Source organism: Sapajus apella, unplaced genomic scaffold (assembly GCF_009761245.1).
Source record: "Sapajus apella isolate SASKATOON/1434 unplaced genomic scaffold, GSC_monkey_1.0 scaffold36, whole genome shotgun sequence".
NCBI classification, from domain to species: domain Eukaryota; kingdom Metazoa; phylum Chordata; class Mammalia; order Primates; family Cebidae; genus Sapajus; species Sapajus apella.
Window position 1 is genome coordinate 1,497,250 of NW_022436976.1, and position 26,028 is coordinate 1,523,277.

Below are 26,028 nucleotides of genomic sequence, written 5' to 3' on the forward strand. Positions count from 1 at the left end.
AAAAAAAAAAAAAAAAAAAAAAATTAAGCGCTATAAGAATAGCATGTATGTTATTCTCTTTATATAAATTTGTATACGGAGATGTGTGATGCATGAAAGGATGGTTGCCAAAATATTAACAGTGGTTATTACAGCATGATGAGGTTTCAGGACAGTTTTACTTTCCTTCTGTCTATAACTTTTTTTTTTTTTTTTTTAATTAAAAAAAGTTCATTACTTATGTTGTCAGAAAAACTAAAGCCATTTTCATTATGGGGAAAATAAATAAGTGAATGAAAATCCCCAGTAACTTTCTTGTTAAATTAGATTTTAATTTAGAAAGAAACTTGAAATGTCATGAAAATACTTAGGCAACATTGAATCATCTCTTCATTTATTTAAACTTGATTTAAAACAATAAAATATTTAAGTACTTTTAAATTTTTCTTTCCAGTTTGCCACTTAGGTAATAAAATGTAGCAAACCTCAGCTATATTTGACTAAGATTTTGTTATTGAGAGAGAAACTTTTCACTGTGATTCAAAAGAACAAAATTTGTTAAAAGGTTTATTTTCTTTTCATATTTTTTATGAAATCCTTTAATTTTTTTCTTCAATGGCCCACAACCTCATATTCTGAGACCTGCCATTTCACAGTTTATTCCCTCATTCTGCTTCTTTAAATCTGACTGAACTTTGTGGTTATCAGCTTACTATAACAAAATTATTTTTAGAGCAGTTTGGCTCTCTACAGCCTCAACACAGAATTTACAATGTTTTTCATTATTTCCTTGTGAGTCCTTTCATATGTACGTGCAACTTCTTTTAAACAAATGAAAAGCTGTTTACAAAAGAAAAGCTAAGTCATAACTGTGAAAGGAACTCTACCTTTCACCTGGTAAAGTGGTATTAGAGGGAAAAGACAACAGTGAAAGCTCTATGAGAATCAACTGTGACTGATTAGACACAGAGAGATAGGGCACTGTTTCATACAGCTTCACCAAACACATACGTCACATTTTTCTCTTTTCTGACTCCTCTGGGCTTCTACATTCCAGCCCCTTGTCATTGTCGGCCCACGCAGTCTTTTTCTTCTTTCTCTGACTAAAACATCTTCATGGTCTTTTTGAGTATTTTGTTCCAGTAATTTTTCTTTTATTTCACAATCAGAGGCTTCTTGGTTTCTAGCTTTAATAAATATATTCTGTATTCAGTGACCAGGTTTTTGAAAAGCAAAAAGGATAGACCCAGCATAATTTCAGGAACATTCCATATTCCCTGACTGAGACACTTTAGTATGGAGCCCTGAATCCAGAGGGCTAAACAGCTTCATTTTTCCTCTGGCTAAAAGCCTCACTTTGTTATGGGTTGTAGGTAGGGCACTCATTTGCCCTTTGACCTAAACCAATTTTGCCTTTCTAGAGGCAATAAAATTCATGCTAATGTGACAGATGGGATCTTGCAATGCCTATCCAATAGGGAAATTATGAAACAACTATGTTTTAATAGCACTTTCCAACCCACTGCTGAAAGAGCTGTGGAAATCCAATGTTAGTTTTGTTTTTATGGCTACTATGACTTGTTTTGCTTCAATGATGCAACAGATAAGCAAACAATGGTTGCTTATGATCAAGATAAGATTTGAGATTTACATATGACAGTTTTAAAGAAGCAAAGAATTGTCTTCTGTCTTTCCTTAACAAAAATCTTACTCAATTGGCTATAATGACTGGGTATCAGCACAAATCAGAGAATGTGTTTTGATGTTTTAGAAAATTCCAGTTGCTCTTGAAGTTTCATTATTGACAAGGGCTATCAGGCTTTCCAAGAGGGTCTTATCTGCAAGCTGCAGCAGTTGCTGCATGAGCTGCCAAACAGGTTCAGTGGGATTACACAGCTGCCTTGGAGCTGGAGGCCAGCCTGGGTGAACTCCCAGCTTTCTCCTTTCAAGGTCTGCAGGCTTTGACCTGTAAATAGGTGCCTAAACAGTGTCTAATCTGTCACACAAATATGCCTTAGCAAAAGTGGTAATGTCCCTTATTACCTGGCTTAGCAACAATTCCAAGACTTATATTTAGAGAGGTACTTGTATAAATTGCTGTACTTGAAGCTATGCCTGGTATTTCTATAAAACTCTCTTAAGAGACGATGTAATGGTTTACATTTTATTTATAGCAAACTATGGAAACAAGGCATTTTCTATATAACCCCAGCTCTCAAGAGCAGTTCTAAAATAACAAACCAACACGTGCACTTTGAAGATATGCCCTTTAGGCTGAGCTCAATTGTCTGTTCTTGGAGGATTGTGCTTTACCCATTTGAGATGACTTTTCCCCTTTGCCTGCCATGATTTATGATCTTAATGCTTTCATTAAAAAACAGATTTCAATTTTTAGTTTTTTCTTGATAGTTGAGAAAACTGTTTTCAATTTATAAAAGTTAAAAAAAACAGCCTCCTTAAAATTAGTGTTGTGATCTTTGACATTCACAGTTGAAAAGTAAATTCCTAGCTAAGATTTGCTGTTTTATTCCTAAAAATTGGGACAGATTGGGTAAAAAATGAAAAGAGCTATTTAAATGTAAATTACTATTATGAAGGGTAACTTCCACTCACCAAATAATGTAAATATTTAAAATATCTCAGGCAGTTAGCACTTAATAATAACAAAAATCCTTATCAGAATAGCATTCTTCTTTTGAAGTGGGGAAGAATAACAACTGGTCATTCTGTTCTACAGTAGCAAGTCAAAGCTTGTTATCAGGAATGATACAAACTATTATTAAAACATCTTCCTGGACTAGGAGCCTGGCGGAGCCGGCGGCAGAGTGGTCCGGCTGCGCGGCGGCCGAGGGCGCCCGGGCGGCGGGGTGAGCAGTGCAGCCTCGGCCTCCCCGACTAGTGGTGCCGGCGCGGCTTCCGTCAGGGTCAGGAGAGGATTCAAGATGACCAACGAAGAACCTCTTCCCAAAAAGGTTCGACTGAGTGAAACAGACTTCAAAGTTATGCTAAGAGATGAGTTAATTCTAAGATGGAAACAATATGAAGCATATGTACAAGCAAGCTCTGGAGGACAAGTACAGGGATCTTAACTCTAATGACGTAACTGGCCTAAGAGAGTCTGAAGAAAAACTAAAGCAACAGCAGCAGGAGTCTGCACGCAGGAAAAACAACCTTAAAATGCAACCACCAACCAAGGAACAAGAGATGCAAGAGTGTACTACTCAAATCCAGTACCTCAAGCAAGTCCAGCAGCCGAGCGTTGCCCAACTGAGATCAGCAATTGCAGACCCAGCGATCAACTTGTTTTTCCTAAAAATGAAAGGTGAGCTGGAACAGACTAAAGACAAACTGGAACAAGCCCAAAATGAACTGAGTGCCTGGAAGTTTATACCTGATAGGTAAACAAATCATACTCCCCAGTCAAGACTTCCCTGACAGTCCCACTATGAGAAAGCTGTGGTGGGACAGCCAAGTACTGGTTTCCACACCAAGACTCAGACTTTTTGAGCCAAAGAAAAAAAAAAGCCACATTCTTACACTGTCCAGCTTGTAATAGTTAATGTAAAACTTACCAGATGAACCTTGTGTTTCGGCTTTTTCTCTTCCCCTTCCCCTTGCTTCAGACGCCTGATGGCGATGGTCTATTCCGAAGAGTGGCCACCTCCGAAAAACTCCCTTTCAAGAACATGTAGACACTTGGGAAATGTTTCTGTTTAAAGAAAATAGAGGGAGAAACAGAAGTCTTAAGTCTGTGGCACACTGTGTCTTCAGACAGTTTGAAGGAATGAAAACCTAGAGATTTTGTCATGAATTGAACATGTAAAATTCCCGTAAAATGTAAAAATGGAATATGCATCACTCTTAACCTTGAGCACAGTGACTTAGAGACACTGTGTATCGGTTTTGCCAATAAGACTGTGGACTTCACGATTGTTGTTGAACTTCTGGGCCAAAACTCAAATGAGGTGAATTTTGCCTTTAAAGGTTTTATTTGCTGAAAACCAACTTTCAATAGTTATGAGAGAATCAAATGATAGATGTCCATATAAGCAGTGCATATATTTAACCATTTAGCTTGGGGATCTATATTACTTGCTTGAGCCTTAAATCAATGTGGTTTTATTCAATGGTTTGTTCTTTGAATGGCTGCAAAAACTGTAGATAATCTTACTGAGGACTGTACAAACATGAAGGTGTGGTATCAAACTTCAGGTTTAAACTGTTTGAAGCGTTATAAACATTCATTTCACAGCTAGATTGTATAAGGATATTAGCTGTGATGAGACTCACTGCATTATTTTTTTAGTGAATTTTATGAAATCCCCCTTCCATTTAACAGGCACATGTTTAAAAGAGCATTGTCGTTGGTGTTAATGGGGGAATGTGTTCCTTCATTGTATTTGGGCCTTTTGTATTGCACTCTTGATATTAAATTAAATGTGCCTTGAAATAAATTTAAAAAACCATTATCTTCCTTAATGTGTATTTCATTAATTTATCAATGTTAGCATTCTGTAAAGCAAAATAGAAGTTATATATACCAATTATTTAAATCACATTTATAAATACCAGTTATTTAAAGCATATTTAGCACTTAATATATATGCCAAAGTACTCTTTTCTTAAGAGGTATAGTTTAATAGAACTAGCTACATGGTGGTAGACAATAGTTAAGTATACAGTGTTAAACATGACTTATTTTATCCTTCCTTTTTTTTTTGTAAGGACAGTCATTTTGAAGATATTACTTCATAGCATATATTTAAGTCTGAAGAACTTTTCAACTTTATTTGCTCCCAGCATTAGCTCTTTGATATGAAGGTGGCAAGAACTGCCAGCTTTTCCAATTTAAAATATTGCCACAATTTTAATATTAAATGAACAATATTGAGGCAATTTATTTTGTAGCAACCTGAACTAATGCGAGACAGAAATAATACAGGGTGGCTGCAGGAGAATAGAAAATTCCAGGCAGCAGTTTCACAGCAGTTTCACATGACTAGCAAAAGGAAACTGTTGAAATACCTGCAGAAGCTAGGGGCTTACAAGATCCCAAAAACCAGAATGTAGATCAAGCTGGCTAAGACCCGGCTGGACCCAACATGGTGCTAGATTTGACCTAAGTTTCACTTAGGACTTTATTATATGCCTACTAACATGCTAAATCACCCACCAGCGCCATGACAGTTCCAGGGACACCTGTATTTGGTATAATAATGGTTGACACAACAGTTCTGAGAAATCTCTACCTTTTTCTAGGAATCTTCATGAATATTCCATCCCTTAAAGAAAACCCTAAAGGTAGCCCCCTCAAAACCCCTTGCACATGACTCTCACATGTATGCCTGCAACTCACCTTTCTTAAGTGTGTATTTTTTGCTTTGCAGTAAATGTTCATACTTTCACTACTTTCTGACTCATCATTGAATTCCTTCTTACCATGTTGTCAAAAGCCTGGACACTGGCCAGGGTTGAGGTCCCACCAGCGTTTCAGGACCTCACCTATCCCGTCAGTATCAAATGGACACCCTGTTTATTTAACCTACAACAAATAACTATAAAGTCTATAAATGATATTATATTATTGACACCATGGATTTTGTGGAGTATCTCAGTTTCAGAAATACTTTTTTTGTACAACCTCAGTCTGATTTATATGTCTGTTTTAAGGCCACTGCCTTTTGCCTCACTCCTTTTCCATTCATTCATTCATTCATTCATCAGCTATTGACTATGTGCTAGGCCCTGAGTATACAAAGAACAATATTTGAGCTAACACTTGAAGAATAAGTTGGGTTGTATCTGTGCTTGGTTCCTGCCCCCGTGGAGTTTTACATCCTAGTGGGAGAGACAGACAGTAAATAAGTAAAATATATCAACAAAGAAGATAATTACAGTTTGTTATATATGTTATGACCAGGAACTCTTTGTTACAAGGACATTTAAGCTGAGAGCTGAAGGCTGAACAAGAGCCTTGAATTCTCTGCAAAGAGGAACTCTCGTGCAAAGTCCCTGAGCAGGAAATGCTTTGGCAGGTTTGGGAAACAAAAAGGCGACCAGCATAGTGGGAGGTCACCTTTTTGTTTTGGGGAGAGTGGTATGATGTGAACGCTATAATCTGAATATTTGTGTCCACTGGGCCCCACCATATGTTGAAATCCTAACTCCCAGAATGATGGTATTAAGATCTGAGACCTTTGAATAGGATTAGTGCCCTTACAAAGGAGGCCCAAGAGAGGTAGGTCTCTTGTCCCACCTACCATGTGAGGATACAGTCAGCAGGTGCCATCTATGAACCAGAAAGTGGGCCTTCACCAGACACCAAATCTACTGCCACCTTGATATTGGACTGCCTGGCCTCCAGAACTGTAATAAATAAATTTCTGTTGTTTATATGCCACCAGTTTACGGTATCTTGTTCTAGCAGCTGGAACAGACTAAGACAGTGAAGATATAAAGGCAGGTAAAAGCCACATCATGCAGCTCTTGTAGGCTGAGGAAGGGATTTTGGAATGAATTCTATAAGCAATAAGACCCTGAAGGGCTTAAGAAGCAGAGAGTTGGGGGTGTGAAGGGGAGAAATGTTCAGGATCAAGTGCGTCACATGAGAAAATGTGGAGATATGAAAACGCACGGCTGCGTGTGGTGGCTCACACCTATAATCCCAGCACTTTGGAAGACCAAGGCAGGAGGATCACTTGAGCCAGAAGTTTGAGACCACCCTGGGCAATATAGTGAGACCTCATGTTACAAAAAATAGGAAAAGCTGGGCATGGTGGCTCACGCCTATAATACCAGCACTTTGGGAGGCTGAGGCAGGTGGATCACAAGTCAGGAGTTCAAGACCAGCCTGGCCAATACAGTGAAACCCTGTTTCTACTAAAAATACAAAAATTAGCCCAGCATGGTGGCACATGCCTGTAGTCCCAGCTACTTGGAAAGCTGAGGCAGGACAATTGCTTGAACCCGGGAGGTGGAGGTTGCAGTGAGCCAAGATCACACCACTGCACTCCAGCCTGGGTGACAGAGAGAGACTCCATCTCAAAAAAAGGAAAAGAAATTAGCCACACATGGTGACACACAACTGTAGCCTTCCTACTGATGAGGCTGAGATAAGAGGATTGCTTGAGGCCAAGGTTAAGGTTGCAGTGAGCCAAGATCACACCACTGAACTCCAGCCTGGGTGACAGAGCAAGACCCTATTTCTAAAAAGAGAAAGAAATAAAAAGTATGGTAAATTGATAAAACTTAGGAAGAAGCTCCTCATTTAGAATTTAGAATGGAAATAGATATGATAACTAACTTGAGAAGTTTTCTGCACTGAAAATTTGTCACTATTCAAAAGTTAAATGACAGCCCCTAAAGTCCAAAGCTTTAGAACATTTCACTATGCCAATGAAATCAAGCCCATGTTTTCTAAATGGATTTATCATGCTCTGAGGACACATTAAATGAACCAAGTGAGCAACTTTGACCCATTGCTTGTCTTTCAAAGGACACAGAACAGTATCATTTCCTCCTTCCTTTTCTCTCACTATAGGTAATCAGAAATCATTGGTGATTCTTATTTTTATTTATTCAGAAATCACTGCCTCTCTAAAGGGTACAGGGAGATCATTTACGGTGAAAGTGTCCATTTCCATGTATAAAAATTACATTAACAAGATGGAATGTTATATTACTAGAATCTCTGTGTTTGGACAGAAATCCATTGTGAGTTTCTAAAAAAACCTTTCATTAAATTATGAGTTCAATTTCAGCCTTTACATTTCTTGCTTATGTTGATGGCTATCTTCTCCATGCCTTCCCAAAGGGAGATTTCTGGCCGGCTCTTCCATTGATAAGCTTTCCAGTTATAACTCATCTTCCTGATCCCTTTTTGCCTTTCTGTCTTGGCCTGTAATTGACCTCATTCACACATTTTCTTTAGCACACCAAATACTCTGTGTTTCTCCAGCAGTAGTTCTGGAATGTTTACACGGAGAATTAGTTTATAGTTTGGATTATTCATTTGTTAACGTAATGATATGTAATGAAATCTTTGCTTTCCTTCAGCCTTGACAGGTCTTGGCAATAACTGCTACTTACTTCATTGTGATTTCCATTTGGGGAAAAAGCACTCACTCCTCTTTCACACACCACCTCACTGCAGTCATTTCCCTAAATGGGATGTTAAACCTCTTCTCCCTCTTTCAAATCTTACCTAGAAGTTGACCCCACGTTCATGTTGAAGCAGATTCCTTGTTATTCCCAAGCACACCGTGTTCTTTCCCATTTCTCTGCCTTTGTTCATGCTGTTCCACAAGGGTGGATGCCTTCCCACTCATCTCTACCAGCCAACAGTTGGGTCCTGCCTCCTTCACCAAATCTTTGTGGAACCCTTTAATCAAAAGTCTTTGTTTGACTACTCAGTGAGCATTTTTCCTAAGGCTATGAAATGACCTGATCAGATTTTCCGAAGACAACAGCTAGAACTCAAGATTCAGTAAACAAAGGGATAAGCCTGTGGCTAAAGTTGGGGGGTTAAAGAGCTGGGTATTTTGGGAATGAATAAGATATAGAAGGAAAGCTTTAGCTTTCAAATCAGATTTTTTTTTTCACGTGAATTCTAAAAGTCAGTTACCAGTTCTGTGACCCTGGATGAGTTACTCTCCCTCCCTGAGCCTTAGGTTTCTCATATGTGAAGTTGAGATAGCAAGTCCTATTTCTCAGAGTTATGAGGATAAATGAGATGATATATGATTTAGTCCTTGGCACAGAGTTGGATCTCCAGAAATATTAGTTTTGCATCACTAGATTCTATATGGGAAGAGATTAGGGAGGGACCCCAGTCTGCAGCTATCCAAAGAAATAGAATGCCAGGTAGTATGAAGTATCAGGTAGGTTTGAGAAAAACTAAAACCAGCCCATAGGAACTAGTTAGAAATTCAAAGCCCAGGGATTAGAAAAGTTGAATATATGTATCCTTGGCCTTGGTCTTGAGGCTTTCTTTGGCCAATGACATACAGCAGAAATGACGTACCAGTTCCAAGCCTAAGACTTTAGAGGCATGCCACAGGTAGCCACTTCAGCCAGACGGCAGAATGAGGCATGTGTAGCCAAGCTGACCTGTAGTCTGATAGCAGAGCTGCCCCAACTGATCTGCAGACCCATCAGCAAAAAGTAAATATTCATTGTTATATGCCTCTGATATTTTGTGGTTGTTTTTATTATTCAGTTATTACTGCAGCAATGGCTGACTGATTCACCTCTCTTATGTTAGTTCAATGGCATGAGGAGCCCAAAATTACCAGGTTATAGTTTCAAATTACAATTGAATGAGACATTTTTGTGTCCCTTGATGGGTGCATTCCTTTCATGGGGATTAAGGCCTCTAAGCCAACAGAGCACAAAGTTTCAGGGACAGGAATCGCAAGTTCTGTGAGACAGTTGAGACATAATAGTGAGAAGAAACTTCTACTCCGTGATGCCACACTTTAATTCTGGGACTCCTATATTGTTGCTACCATATAAACAATATCCTATATTGGTTGCTGATACAAAGTATGTACTACATTTTGTAAAATAAAACATCATCCTTTTACAGGAGGTTGTCTCCCAGTTGGCACCAAACTAAGCCTTCAGGAGGTCATTCAACTCTCTTTCTCTCTTTCTTTCTCTCTCTCTGAGACAGGGTGGCACGCTGTCACCTAGGCTGGAGTGCAGTGGCACGATTTTGGCTCACTGTAGCCTCTGCCTCCCAAGCTTAAGCAATCCTCCATCCTCAGCCTCCTGAGTAGCTGGGACCATAGTTGCATACCACTGCACCCAGCTACATTCCACCAATTCTAGCAGGTTATCTGCTTCTGAGTGATGGGATAAGTGTTAAGACCATGAAATTAGAGCACATATCCTATGCTACCTGTCTTTTATTGAACTCCTTATACAGAATCAAAGTCATGTCAGAGAATAATGCATTCTGCAAAGTCCATGGATGATGGCACTGGCAGATGTGTTGTAGGAAGGAAATGCAAATTTATATTATGAATATGTTTCTAGTCCACGGAGAACAAATTCCCTCCATGTTGGAAGAGATCCAGCACCATCAACTTGCTACCAAGGTGCTGGGCTCCCCCATAAGAAGGTTGCTGTAGTAGACTCAGTGTGGACTAGGCTAATGGCAGATTAGACTCTCAGCAGTGGGTAACCAGGTCAGTCTTGTTAAGAAGAAAAACATGCACTTTCATTCTACCAAATAATTTCATTGAAAAAATGAAGGAGGGGAATGGAAGTAGGAAATATTCAGATAAACATAGTAGACTAGTATTTACCTTTTAAGTTCTTCAAAGTATATTTGATGGTTGAAAGCAAAACTTTTGAGACTAGGCCCAGTGGCTCAGGCCTGTAATTCCAGCACTTTGGGAGGCCGAGGTGTATGGATCATCAGAAGTCAGGAGTTTGAAACCTGACTGCCCAACATGGTGAAACCCCATCTCTGCTAAAAATACAAATATTAGCTGGGCATGATGGCAGGCACCTGTAATTCCAGCTACTCAGGAGGCTGAGGCAGGAGAATTAGTTAAACCCAGGAGGTGGAGGTTGCATGAGCCAAGATCACACCATTGCACTCCATCCTGGGCAATAAGAAACTCCACTTAAAAAAAAAAAAAAGAAAGAAAGAAAGCAAACTTTAACATTCTCTGATGTGGTTTCAACACATACCTAGATATAAGAGAAAGATAAGACTATTATAGAGTGGGGAGGGTAAGAAGGTCTGTATGTTGGGAGGTTTCTAAATTCCACTTGAAGCAGTAAAATATTGATTTTAAGTGGACTGTGAAAAGTTAAGTGTGTATATTAATCCCCAGGCCAACTAATTTAAAAAAATACTATACTAAGAGATAGAGTCCAAATTGCCATAAATCAAAATGGAATATGAAAAAATATTTTAAAACCCCAAAGAATAGAGAAAATGTGAAACAGTAACAGAGAGAACAGGCGGAAAACAAATAATAAAAGAATAGACCTAAATCCAAACATAACAATAATTTTTTTTTTTTTTTGAGACAGGATCTTGCTCTGCTGCCCTGGCTGGAGTACAGTGGCATGATCATAGCTCACTGCAGCCTCTGCCTCCTGGGCTCAAGTGATCCTCCCACCTCAGCCTCCTGAGTAACTGGAGCAACAGGCGGACACCACAATGCCCAGCTAAGTTTTTGTAGAGACAAAGTTTCACCATGTTGCCCAGGCTGGTCTCAAACTCCTGGCCTCAAGAGATCCAGTCACCTCAGCCTCCCAAAGTACTTGGATTACAGGTGTGAGCCACCATGCCTGGCTGAAACGTATCAATAATTTTATTAAATTTGAGTGGGTTGAACACTCCAATCAAATTTATTTCTAGTGTCATTTCTCTTTTATCTGAAGTACTTAACAATTTTTTAGAGCTGATCTGCTGGCAATGAATTATCATAGTTTTCCTTCTTCTGAGAATATTTTTATTTCACTTTATTCCTGTGCTAGGTGGGTATATAATTCTGAGTTTCCAGCTCTTTTCTTGCAACATTTTTTTTCTGATCTCCACGGCTCAAATCTGCAGTCACTGAAATCACTGTCCCTCTTATAGGTATGCATCATTTTTCTCCAGCTGCTCTTAAGGTTATTTTTGTCTTTAGATTTTAGTAAGTTGATTATAATTTCTGGGCATGGATTTCTTTGGCTTTATCTTGTTCAGAGTTCACTGAATTTTTAAAATCTCTATGTTTACATCTTTTGCTAAACTTGTGAAGTTTTCAGTCATTATGTCTTTAAATGTTTTTTCAGCACCATACTGTTTTTCTTTTGGAACTCTAATTACATAAAAGTTAGCTTTTTTTTTTTTTTGAGACAGGGTCTTACTCTGTCACTCAGGCTGGAGTGCAGTGGTATGATCAAAGCTCATTGTAGCATTAACCTCCCAGGCTCAAGTGATTTCCTGTCTCCTGAGCACCTGGGACTACAAACACACAACACCACATCCAGCAAATTTTTGCATTTTTTTCTAGAGACAAGGCTTTGTCATGTTGTCCAGTCTGGGAAAGTTAGACTATTTGTTATTAACTCACAGGCCCCTGAGGCTGCATTCGTTTTTTAAAAGGTATTTTTTCCTCTATTGTTCAGATTGAAAGTTTTCTTTTTCTGTTTCTCTCTCTTTCTTCCTCTCTCTCTCTTTTTTTCCTGAGACAGGGTCTCACTCTGTTGCCAGGCTGGAAAACCCCTGAGATCAAGCACTCCTCCCATTTCAGCCTCCCAAGTAGCTGTGACTATAGGCATGTGCCACCATGTCTAGCTAATTTTCTTTTCTTTTTCTTTTTTTCTTTATTTCTTCTTTCTTGTCTTTTCCTTCCCTCTCTCCCTCCCTTTTTCTTTCTTTCTCTCTCTTTTTGTAGACACAAGTCCTCACTATGTTGCCCAGGATGGTCTCAAGCTCCAGAGCTTAAATAAGCCTCCCACTTCAGCCTTCCAAAGTGCTGGAATTACAGGTGTGAGCTGCTGTGCCTGGCCCAGACTGGAAAACTTCTACTGACATATCTTTAAGTTCATTGATTCTTTCCTCTGTCATCTCTTTCTTTTGAGCCTATTGAGTAAAGGTGTTTTTTTCTTTTTTGCCATTGTATTTTTTAATTCTAAAATTTCCATTTGGTTCTTCTTTATGTCTCCTTTTTTTTTTTTTTTCCTGAGACTTTCTATCTTCCACTTGTTTTAAGAGTGTTCATAAGTGTTTGGTAAAGCACTTATATAATAGCTGTTTAAAAGTCTTTGTCAGATAATACCAACATCTGTGTTATGTTTGTACTGGTGTCTGTTATCATTTCCCAGGCAAGTTAAGATTTTCCTGGTTCTTTGTACTCCAAGTAATTTTAAAATTATTTGCAGAGATAGGGCCTTGCTATGGTGCCCAGGCTGGTCTTGAACTCCTGACCTCAAGTGATCCTCCCACTAAGTCTTCCAAAGTGCTGGGATTACAGGCATGAGCCACCATGCCTGACTACCTCCAAGTAATTTTGGATTGTCTCTTGGACATATTGAATATTATATTCTGAAACTCTGGGTCATATTTAAATTCCATAGTGAATGTTTTTTCTTTTTTTTTTTCAGCAGACAATTGACCTGGTTAGGTTAAGGCTGCAAGTTTCAGCCCACTTTCTGTGAGCTGTGGTGCTAATGTCAACTCAGCTTTTTAAGACTCTGTTGTGCTATTCAGATTTGTCCCACATATGGGTCATCTGGTGGCCATTTTGGGCCCTGGATGGTGGCATGTTTGTTAGTTTGGATTTCAGAGTCTTTGTGTGCTGATTAGAATCAGAATCATGTATGCAGGGCTCATCGGTGAGCCCAGGAGTTCATAAACCATCTCCCCAGTTTCTATAGTTCTTTCTAGTCCCCTGGTATTCCCTGTTTTTGTTCGTTGGCTACCAAGCTGATGCTTTAGTTACCTGTCTCTGCTGCACACTTCTGTAACTGTGCTTACATTCAAGGCCAAGTAGCAGAAGGATGGAGAGAGAGAAAAAAAGGAAACAGGGGCTTGCCCCACTCTCTTGGGGCCATGGTTCCACCATTCAGAAAGGTTCCTTTCTCTTAGAGGGTTGGCTCCTGCAGGCTCCTATTGTGGTCTCCACCATCACCCCTACAAGACTGCTTGAGAGTTGGAACCCAACAGACCAGAGAAAAGAAAAAACCCCAAGGACTTCTGTATTTTCTCTGAGCATTAGGAGTTCCTATCCAGCTCTATAAGAGAAACCTAGAGGGTTTCTCCTGGAGCCCTTCCTTTTTGGGTCTCAGTGCCCACTTCCAGGTTTAAGGCTGCATTACATTCAGGTTAAGAGATACTGAAAGAAAAAGAAAAAAAATGTAAACTCGTCATCATTTTGGTAATCCGTTGAACTCTGACCTTCTGCAATCCACCTGCTACTATTCACTTTTCAGAATCCCCAAATAGGTGTGGTGCTTTGTGCATTCTGTTCACATTTACAATTAGAAATGTAACACTTGAAACCCAGAACCAGATCATCCAAAACCCTGGTTTGCTTTTTTGGCTTTTCACTTATTTTATATTGTATTTGCTATGACTGCATTCTGGGGAGAAGTAACCAGACTTGTGGGTGTACCTTTTATTAAGAAATTTTATCTGAGAAAGAATTCTCTTGTTTCTCCTTGTCTATAATATGTGAACCAAATATAAATGTGATTCATGTATTAAATATGCATTTATTTCATTTACTTCTAGGGTAAACAGAGACATAAAACCTCATGCTTTGGGGCAGTCTTGACTTAGGCATTGAACTCTGTTAGGAGATTTGTTCCCTTTTTATTTGAACAGTCTTTGGGCATGAAATTATGAGGTTGCTGACGGTGGAAAAAAATATTTTCAGGTTGGTGAATCTCTCCTGCATTTAAAGAAAAGCATTTACCACCAATGTAATTTCACAGAGATCCTGGTAGAAATGACATTCCTACTGTGTCATTTGATGTTCTCACTGTAAAATAAGTTTTTAACTTTTTTCTTCTTCGGACATGTTAGATCCAATATACTAGCAAGTACCAATACTGTTTACAATAAAACATCATGCTCTAAGATAATTGTTCTATATTACCAGAATATTATTTTAGTACACTTATGAGGTTGAAATATTGGAAAACACAGTTTCCCAGCAACTACTCTTCATGTGAAGTTGAAAACTGAATTACGTATTAATAATTGTGGCTCTGGGAGTGGTTACACAAGATTTTTCTTTTTGTTTATTTCTGCTTTCTATGTTTTAATGTTATCTACGATTTTAAAGAAAGCATCACTTTCATTAAATAAAACATGCTTTTAAAAATGAGATTTGTACTAGAAGCTTGGGAAACTGGGGTTGCATCCTCCTCAAGCCTGAATCAGCATGATTAAATAGCTTGCCCTTTCTGGGTCTCGGCTATCTTATCTGAATGTGGTTATGGTCATCTCTGTTCTGCTTATTTACTCCTAAAGGTTTTTGGTGAGAATCAGACTAAGAGGTAAAGTAAAAACAGTTTACTACTCATAAAATTCTGTGCAAACTTGAGGCTTCTACTGAGATTATAATGATGAAAAATAAGGCAAGAGAGGGACGTCTTATCGTGACCATAGATGTTAACCCTTTGGGTCATGAGGTTAATGGTAGATTATTTTAAATTATGATACTACGCATTCCTTTCTTCTGGAAACAATTTTTGTGTGTTGTTCCCTGAAGATCAGATGTCAAAAACTGGCAAGCAGCATGTGTTTGGTTGACCCACCCAGAGTTAGCCTATGCAGTATATTTTAAAATGTGAAACTCACTTCCTCAGCCAAAGGGTGGAAGAAAGAAACATGGGAAAAGGGTGAGGAAACGATTCTTTATAGTTCTCCATCCTTTCAGCCGAGAAAGTACTTGTTCTTTTTTACTAAGTCTTCTGGTTGTTATGTCCAGACTTGACCACTCATTGGCAGGACCTGCCTGGCCCCTATAGGCATTGAGTTTGAAACCCTATTGTAGATGTATAAAATCAAGTGGTCTTTCCATGAATTGTCAGTTCTTTTTTTTCAGAGCAATTACTGAGATTCTATAGGGTACTGACCTCTTCAGTGACCATCAGAGTGTTGCTGATGACTCAGTAGGCTCCTCTTGTCTCTTAATTAAGAAGCCACTGTATTTATTTGTTTAATATGTAGACTTGAGGACTCTATCAAAAAACTAGAATATAGCATGTGAAAGCATTTCTGACAGTGACTATCCAATGAAACTTAGCTTTCAAGCTGCTCTTCTCTTGGAAAATGATCATGTTTATTTCTTTTTTTTCCTGAGAAAAAGTCTCGCTCTGTTGCCCAGGCTGGAGTGCAGTGGTGCCAGTGCAACCTCCAACACCTGGGCTCAAGTGATCCTCCAGCCTCAGTCTCCCAAGTAGCTGCGACTGCAGGTGCACACCACAATGCCTGGCTAATTTTTTTTTTTTTAATTTTGTGTAGAGACAGAGTCTCGTTATGTCGTCCAGGCTGGCCTTAAACTCCTGGACTCAAGTTATTCTTCTGCCTCAGCCTCCCAAAGTGCTGGGATTACAGGCATGAGCCACTGCACCTGGCTATGCTTCATCTTGAATGAGTCAGAGATGGTGATTTTGTCTATTCTGATGACAAAATAGATAGTTCTATTCTTCATCTTGGATTCAGTACTAGTGTGTGAAATAACTTTGTTAACTCTTAGATGACTTGTTTAGCAAAATGCTAAGAAGGTGACAGAAACGTAATTTGAGACTAAATGTCCAGGCTTTAAAAGATAGGCAGAAGCGAGCAGTGCTGGGTCCTATGGATTCAAAGAATAACACACAATCTCAGCCTTCATGGAAAGTATAATAATGCAGAAAAGAATTTCTGATGAGTAATTGGAGGGAGAACTCTTCAGAGCAAAGAAACTATTCTAAATTCCTGATGTGATTTATCAGTATTTATCTCAAATATAAAAAAATCAAAATCTTTCACTGCTTTGATAACCTTTTGAAAACATGTTACTTTAAAAACTTTCTTGTTTTGGAAGAATATACCATACTTCATTCTTGAAAGAAAAAAAGAATCTACTTGAAATATGTTTCTTGGAATGTATCATTTCTACACTGAATGGACATATCTGGCCTTGTATATACTATGTCTCATTTTCTTGTGTGTGCCATAATTCCATACATGCACCACAAGTTACAATAGCAACTGAGATAAAATTGAGTTTTTCTACAGTAAAATCATAGAGTCATTAATAGTTGTATGTGCGCTTATGAAAATGAGGCACCAGAAGCCGGGCGCGGTGGGTCAAGCCTGTAATCCCAGCACTTTGGGAGGCCGAGGCGGGTGGATCACGAGGTCAAGAGATCGAGACCATCCAGGTCAACATGGTGAAACCCCGTCTCTATTAAAAATACAAAAATTCAGCTGGGCATGGTGGCACGTGCCTGTAGTCCTAGCTACTCAGGAGGCTGAGGCAGGAGAATTGCCTGAACCCAGGAGGCGGAGGTTGCGGTGAGCCGAGATCGCGCCATTGCACTCCAGCCTGGGTAACAAGAGCGAAACTCCGTCTCAAAAAAAAAAGAAAATGAGGCACCAGAAAGGTAATAAATGTGCACCCACAGTTCCCTCTTTACATATAATTGAACAGTCGGAAGATAATTTCAATCAGGAAAGTTAGTTATCGGGTAGTTTTTGGTTTGTATTTCTCCCCTTAATTGGTTTTCTGCTATTTCTAAAAGATTACATAATATATAGCTTCTTACCTTCTATCTTAGAGAAAATTATCCAGTAAAAGAATACAAAAGGCTAAAAGATGTATTTACTTTTTCAGTGTAATTATGGTTTTTCCAGGTAGTTTTTTGCTTACAAGGGTAATGTTCTTTAGTTTTGTTTGCATGAAAGAACCATGAGTTTCCAGCAGGAAATGAAAGTAGGCTGTTATTTCTAAATGCTGAAAAATGTTTTTGTTTTCTTGGTGGAAGTGAGAGATTGAGGGGGCCAGAAGACTTGTTTAATTTTGTAAGTCTGCATTTGAATTTTTTGGTAGTTGATAGAGAAAAGTAAACTTTAAGAAGACATTTTTATTTATCTGTTGAATAGATAGTTGGTTCTCCAAATCTGTGGGGTCTGCATCCATGAATTCAACCAACCTCAGATTTAAAATATTTTGGAAAAAAAATTCCACATAGTTCCAAAAAGCAAAACTCAAATTTGCCATGCACTGAGTGCTGTGTTGAATCCACTTGAATGAAGTGATATGTAGGCATTATATTAGGTAATGTAAGTAATCTGGAGATGATTTACAGTAGACAGGAGGATGTGCCTAGGTTTTATGCCAATGTTATGCCATTTTATATAAGGGACTTGAGCATCTGTGAATTTCGTTATCTGAGTGGGATTCTAGAAACAACCCACCGAGGATACTGAATGAAAACTCTATAGAATTGAAGGTGTTATTGAAAACTGGCATTTGGAAATGTGACAGTATTTCTGACAATTACCGAAGGAAGTAGCTTTCAAGCTATTTGTATCTCTAATCCTCTCTTAAAAGTTCCAATAAAACACTTTTTTTTGATTAAGATTTTCCATGAATAGTACTTGGAAAGATAAAGAATGATAAAAAGGCAAGGAGTTCAAGACCAGCTTGGCCAACATAGTAAAACCCCGTCCCTACTAAAAATACAAAGAAATTAGCCGGGTATGGTGGTGTGTGCCTGTAGTCCCAGCTACTCTGGAGGCTGAGGCAGGAGAATCACTTGAACCCAGGAGGTAGAGGTTTCAATGAGCTGTCATGCCACTGCACTCCAGCCTGGGCCAGAGAGCAAGACTCTATCTCAAAATAATAATAAGGCAAGAAAATAGTTCTCTTTTTAAAAATTGAGATAAAATTTGCATGCTATAAATTTCACCATTTTTAAAAATTTTATTATTATTTTTTAAAAATTCACCATTTTAAAGTCTAGTATATTGACAAGTTTGTACAATCATTATCACAATGTAATTCCAAAGCATTTTTATCACGCTAGGAAGAAACCTCATGTCCTTTAGAAATCACTGATATCCTTCTTCCCCCAAGCTCAGGCAGCTACTAATCTACTGTCTGCCTCTATGGATGTGCCTATCTGGACAGTTCATATAAATGGAATCATGCTATGTGATCTTTTGTGTCTGGCCTCTTTCACTTAGTGTAATGTTGTTTTTGTTTTTTTATTTTTTTGAGACAGGGTCTTACTCTGTTATCCAGGCTGGAGTGCAGTGGCACCATCTAGGCCTACTGCAGCCTCAACCACTGGGACTCAAATGATTCTTCCACCTCAGCCTCCCAAGTAGCTGGGACTACAGAGGCAGGCCATTACCTCTAACTAATTCTTTGTATTTTTTAAAGAGACAGGATCTCACTATGTTGTCAAGGCTGGTCTCAAACTTCATGTGCCTTGGCCTCGAAAAATGCTGGGATTACAGGTGTGAACCACCAGACGTGGCTGGAACATAATGTTTTCAAGGTTTAAAACTGTTGCTTCTTTTAATTCTCTTAACAATACCCTGTGAAACAATGGCAAACCAATTTTACCATGGAGAAAATGGAAATATATATTAACTTGCTCTTGGGCACAAAAATCACACCGTCATTCAACAAACATGTATGGGACACCTATGCCTGACAGAACTATTCTGCAAAGTGAGGTTCTGGCATTTAGAAAGTGGTAATATCACAAATAAATGGACATCCAATATAATTTTAAATAGTAATAAGCATAATAAAGAAAAATAAAGCAAAATGAGGTAGATAGGAAATGTCAAGGGTATTACTTTAGATGATGTGGGAGTCAGGGAAGGTCTCTCTGAGGAGGTAAGATTTGAAGTGAGACCTGAATAGAGGAAGGGAGTAGGTCATGAAGAAATCATTTCAGACAAAGGAAACAGCAGATGCAAGGGCCTTGAGGTAGGAGTGTGTTTAGTGAGCACGGAGGAAGCCAGCGTGAATGGATGGCTGTGAGAAAAGAGGGGTGAGGAGAGTGTAGAGGAGGCCAGATATTTGGCCTTGGTTAGGGGCAGGGGCAGCCCTATTGTAACAGGGCAGCGGGGACGTGGCAGAGTATCAGAGTATAGATAAAAAGGGCTGGTAGAGCTGGTGGTAGAAGGATGAGGAAACTCTCTTCTGTTTGTGATCTCAGTGTAACAAGAAAAGTGCTAACTGAGAGTGAGGAGAGGGTGGTGGTGTCAGAAAGTTGAGAGGAGAGTGAATGGACCAGGGATATTTGGTAGAGTTATCTAGCAACACCTGGGGACTGTTTGTGACGTGATTTTCTCCAGCCACATTAAGCCTTTCAAATACCGATGCAGAGTATGAAGGAAAATCAGTTTTAACCAGGGTTGAGGTTTTGCCAAGTGAGCAGGACAATGGGAAAGAGACAATACACTGGGTGCAGTGGCTCATGCCTATAATTCCAACACTTTGGGAGGGAAAAGAGGGATGATCGCTTGAGGCTCGGAGTTTGAGACCGATTTGGGCTATATAGCAAGACCCCATCTCTCCAAAAAAGGATAAAACAAAGAATTATATTAAGAGGGACAACAGAGCATGATGATATATGCAAGCAAGTTATTCTACAAGGACCATGCAATCTCAACAGAGAAAGCAGGGAGGAAAGGACAGAAGGGGACTGATAGAGACTACAGGTTAGTGGAATCAAAGCATTAATGGAGTCTGACTGCCAGAGGAAGTAAGCTAGAAAATAGACAGTGATATTTTGAGAGGTTGTAGTTATTGGTTATGACAAAGTCTAATGTAAGACTCTAGGACTGTGTGGCTGAGGTGGGTGGAGGTTAAGATTATTAGAGAAAATAAGTTCAAGAAAATAAGAGACTAGGGTATTGGATGGACCCTTTTTGTGAATAATTAAATCACCAAGAGGACGACAAGAAAAATGGTGAAGAAAAGGAAATAATAACGGATACATTAGAATGAATGGAGGGAAGTTAGTGGATAACTACAAAAAGCAGATGACTATAAACAGCAAAAAGCAGGGGTATCATTTAATATCACATATTTCAAAAGAGCTGCAGATTTTTAGAAAGGGGGAATAATGGTCCGGAATTAGCAAAGGTGAGCAAGAGTTCATTTCCATGATCAGTGGCTTTGGGGTATATGACTGATAAAGTTAGGATTTAAATTAGTTCTGATTTCCAGTTATTTCCATTATACAACCTCAGGTGTGGATTGGAATTATAGTTCTTGGCCATAGATTTTAATATTCTCTTACCATCTCTGCATTTGGCTGCCCTCAAAGTTGTAGTGCTTTAAACAGTTGCCAGGATTTATTATAAAAATCTGATTCATGGTAAGATTTAAAAAATATATTCTGGAAAATTTCAAACATGTACAGAAACAGAGATACTAGTCTAACAATCCCCCATGTAGCCATCACCCAATTTCAACACTTATCAGCTCAAAACTCATCCTCATCCTTCCATATCCTCAGTCTCCTTCCTTTGCAATTACTTTGAAAATAATCCCTGGCTTTATATCATCTATATTTCAATATTTACCTCTAAAAGATAAAGAGCTATTTTTTTTAAAATCACATCTATAATTACAATAATTCTTCAGTATCAAATATCTAGTCAGTGTTCAAATCTCCCTGATTGGCTTATAATTTTTTCTAAACAGATGTTTGTTCAGATCAGATTCCAAATAAAGTCAATTCACTACAATTGGTAAATATGTCGAACAAACTGGGACCTTTGTGCTGTAGCTTCCGACAGTCTGGATTTTGTTGATTGCACCCCTATGATGTTATTTAACATGCTTCTTTGTTTTCTATAATTCCTGGAAATTGGTAATCAAATCTTGAGGTTGGTCAGACACAGGTTTTATTTTTCTAAGAACTCTAACATGAATAAAATAATAGGTGGTGGTGTATACTTGATCAGAGGCTGTATGTCAGGTTGTCTGTTTCTGTGATGTTAGAAGCCACTGCTGATTTTTGCTTAGATCCATTATTTCCAAATGGCGACATTGTATCAATTTTTCTTCATTTATTAGATTGACAACTTGGAAACAGTGCAACTTTCTTTCATGAAGTGATTTGTTACCCTGAAGTCCAATGAGGTCATATAGGAAAGGCAGCCTACACTTTCCCTTTTCTCACCTCCTATTTACTTTTGAAATAGGCTTATCTACATGCTTCTTTGGTTGTAAGGGGATGGGTATATTCTGTCTTTAATGTATTCAATTGTAGCTTGTCCTACGTTTAAAACCAGACAACATTTCAGGATGCACTTTTGCATTGTTGTTTAATATGAATAGATTTATCATTAAATGGGAATATAGGATTTAGTTCTAACACCCTTGAGTTGGACTGTACTGAGAAGCATTTAAATGTTACAGGCAGCTTCCCAATATTCAGCTGCATTTCACAAAAGCTCATAATTGTTAAACTCTTTTTTGAAAGGTGACCAACTAAATAATTTATAACAACAAAGATTCAAGCATTATTACATCATCTGTCTAGTCTCTTTTCTATTCAAGGAAATATGGAGTGTAGTGTCTATGGAATCAGACAGATGGGATTTGAATTCCTCTTTACTTATTTTGATGAGCTTGAGCAAGTTACTCTATATATCCCAAATATATTAATATAAGAGAATTTGGAATATCAGTGAATATTCTAAAGCATACATTTCTAAAACATCAGAAAATACATGTGCATTTAACAAAAGTCTCTGTTTTCCTACTTTGTTTTTGTTTGTATTCTGAGACAGAGTGTTGCTCTGTCACCCAGGCTACAGAGCAGTGGCACCATCCTGGCTCACTGCAAACTCTGTCTCCTGGACTCACACCTGTAATCCCAGCACTTTGGGAGGCTGAGGCGGACAGATCACTTGAAGCCAGGAGTTCAAGACCAGCCTGGCCAACATGGAAACCCTATCTCTACTAAAAATACAAAAATTAGTTTGGCATAGTGGCTCACGCCTGTAATCCCAGCTACTTAGGAGGCTAAGGCACGAGAATCCTTTGAGTCCAGGAGACAGAAGACTGAACACCAGCAAGGCAGAAATGCACTCTAAATTGACCTGCTAACAACCATAACATACCTAAACATTTCCCTTCTATTACTGTTAAACGCAGCCCTCTGCCTCAACTTGCCCTGCTTTTTTCCCCTTTCTCCCAGATCGAGTCAGTGCTACTCCATCCCTAGTTTGGCTCCCTGCCTTACTGGAGCTCTGTTATCCCATAGTTGTTATATGTTTTGTGACAGCGCCAACACATAGCTGTTAATTCATGGGGCGTCAAAATGATTTCCAAGTCACTGAGAAACAAGTAGAAACACTGAAAAATGATTCCCATCCCCTAATTTTCATGGGAATCTATGGATTAGAAAGATATAAAAATTGAGATAAGTGGGAGAATAAGATACAAATTGTTAAAAAATATTTTACAAAGTATAGTTTATGTTCATATCTTGTCATTACCTTAATTATATTATGCATAATATAAGTTTTGTGGGCCCTGTCTCTTTAGAATTACATTTTTACCAACTTTTTATTGATGTGTAATGTACATAAAGTGGAATATACATTATTAAGGTCCTTAAATAGTGTCACATGGCCATGACTGCCTTATTAGTTTCTGTTGTGACACAAAATATGATTAAAATTGTGAATTCATGTGTTAGAACATTCTCAACTTTAAAGTAGCATTAAGTTCAGTTGTGGTATGCTGCATCAAACTTAGTTCTGAGTAATGCCTAGAATAATGCATAATATTTTATACTGGCCAATAACCAATGTTTTATAACTCCTGAACAAGTGGATAAACAGAATTCAGGATGAAGTTCAATCAAGATCTTCAAGGTTATATTTTTCTACTCACATATATCTATCTGCATATAGATACATATGCAGCTTATAGTGTTCTTAACAACTATGTCAACTACAAAAAATAAAAAGATTTTGCAACAGAGTTGGAATAGAAACAATTTCTGAGATAGAGATCAGATTGTGTTTATAGAACCATTATTGGCAACTTTGCTATCAGTCATTTCCTGTGGCAATATTTCATTGGGACATAGTTTTATGCCTTGACTATTCATTAAATAGCCTTGGGCCCATGGAATGAAAATATTGTAGAACTATAAATATCAATATATGCAAATTATAGTGTAACATTTTATCACATTTCATCACATTTCTTAGGTACGAATTAAGACTATTTAATAACAAACTGTTTCTTACTCACTGCTGAAAGAGTTTTAAAACAACACTAATATAGTATGGTCTAGTGGAGAGTTAGGCAATAGACTGGAATTAAAGCTATTTATTCTATCTAAATTAAAATTGATACTACTTCAAAAATGTTTATCATATACAATATATAACATGCTAAATGTATAATCCTGTGGAGAATATAAAGGTCAATTATAAACAGTTTCTGCCCTTATGGAGTTAATGAATTTTCTTGTAAAGGAGCAAGGGCATGTATACAAATTGCATAAAACAAAAAACAGTAACTATACTATGAGTGGGTGGGAATAAAGTACTATTGAAGTTTAGAAGAACTTGAGATCCTGTCTGGGAGATTAGAGATGACTTAATAGAGAAGAAGGTGGTTGAGCTGAGTCTTATTATTTTTTTTATTTTTGAGACGGAGTTTCACTCTTGTTACCCAGGCTGGAGTGCAATGGCGCGGTCTCCACTCACCGCAACCTCCACCTCCTGGGTTCAGGCAATTCTCCTGCCTCAGCCTCCTGAGTAGCTGGGATTACAGGCACGCGCCACCATGCCCAGCTAATTTTTTGTATTTTTAGTATAGACAGGGTTTCACCATGTTGACCAGGATGGTCTTGATCTCTTGACTTTGTCATCCACCCGCTTCGGCCTCCCAAAGTGCTGGGATTACAGGCGTGAGCCACCGCGCCCGGCCAAGTCTTATTATTTTATTTTTATTTTTTTGAGACAGCGTCTCCCGCAGTCGTCTAGGTTGGAATGCAGTGGCATGATCTTGGTTCACTGCAGCTTCAATCTCCCAGGCTCAAGCGATCCTCCCACCTTAGCCTCTTGAGTAGCTAGGACCACAGGTGCACACCACCACACCCAGCCAATTTTTTGTGTTTTAGTAGAGACGGGGTTTCACCATGGCCAGGATGGTCTCTATCTTGTGACCTCAGCATCCGCCTGCCTCGGCCTCCCAAAGTGCTGGGATTACAGGCGTGAGCCACAGCGCCCGGCTCCACCAATATCTCTTTTAAGTGTTTTTCCTTATTTCAATTAATGCATGCTAACAAAATTCTTACATCAGCCAAAACTTGTAAAATGGAGCCCCTAATATAGTGTGCCCCATCACCCTACCTACAAGACTGTCATACAGGTTTGCAGCTTTCTAATAACATAAAAGAGTTAACACTTCATTTTAATTTAAATAGTGGGAAGCAATTGAATTGAAGTTGAGACACGTAATCTGGAAATACCAGCTGTCTCCCAAAAACATTAAATTCTATGTTCTGGGTAGCAGTTGCGAACTAAAGTACCTCTCGTTACCAAAGATTAATTGGTCTATCAGTGACTGATAAGAATCACTCTCGCTACCATCCCTGATTTGAGTTACTTTTTTAGTGTTTACATAGTAGAAAAGGACTTTTTCTGAGTTACTCATAAATGTACTAACACCTAGCACAGTACCTGTACGTAGTAGATCCTCAAATACTTAAGAAATATTTGTTGAAAAAATAAATGGCTGCATTACTGAATAGAATAAAATAATTTTTCCCTAATTCACCTTATTTCCCAGTACAGTTGTATTTTCCTATGTCAGTTGTTTTTTGCTGTTGTTGTCCAAAGGCTTCAATCTCTGAATGTGCTTTGACTATACTACTATTATTAGTACCTAGTCTCTGATTCCTGGAATAATTGTACCTGCATCTGAGATTTGCAGATAAGAGAAGATTTGCAGAAATCTTACCGCTCTCAAAAACTCTGCTCTAGGCGAGGGGCAGGGGCTCATGCCTGTAGTCTCAGCACTTTGAGAGGCGGAGGTGGGCAGATTGCTTGAGCCCAGGAGTTTGAGACCAGCCTAGGCAACAGGGCGCAACCTGTTCTCTATGAAAAACAAAAACAAAACCTGTATGACAGTCTTGTAGGTAGGGTGATGGGGCACACTATATTAGGGGCTCCATTTTACAAGTTTTGGCTGATGTAAGAATTTTGTTAGCATGCATTAATTGAAATAAGGAAAAACACTTAAGAGATATTGGTGGAGCCGGGCGCTGTGGCTCACGCCTGTAATCCCAGCACTTTGGGAGGCCGAGGCGGGCGGATGCTGAGGTCACAAGATAGAGACCATCCTGGCCATGGTGAAACCCCGTCTCTACTAAAACACAAAAAATTAGCCGGGCCTGGTGGCGCGCGCCTGTAGTCCCATCTACTCAGGAGGCCGAGGCGGGGGAATCGCTTGAATCCGGGAGACGGAGGTTGCAGTGAGCCAAGATTCTGCCACTGCACTCCAGGCTGGCGAAAAAACAAGACTCCGTCTCAAAAAAAAT

At 38.8% G+C, this 26,028-nt stretch overlaps 1 long non-coding RNA gene and 1 pseudogene across 3 annotated transcripts in view; one reads left to right on the forward strand and one right to left on the reverse strand.

The window, feature by feature from the left end:
* LOC116563750 overlaps positions 1–26,028 on the reverse strand; it is a 46,790-nt gene that overhangs the window by 20,354 nt on the left and 408 nt on the right. The window contains exons 2-3 of one of the 3 annotated variants that reach the window (XR_004274551.1): positions 13,886–14,984; positions 3,552–3,688 (exon numbers count right to left, since the gene is read on the reverse strand). This is a non-coding gene — a long non-coding RNA (uncharacterized LOC116563750). Of the gene's footprint in view, positions 1–3,551; positions 3,689–13,885; positions 15,849–26,028 lie in introns of those variants that run through there. The other 2 variants (XR_004274550.1, XR_004274552.1) reach the window with 2 other exon arrangements.
* LOC116563749 lies at positions 2,782–3,492 on the forward strand (annotated as a pseudogene).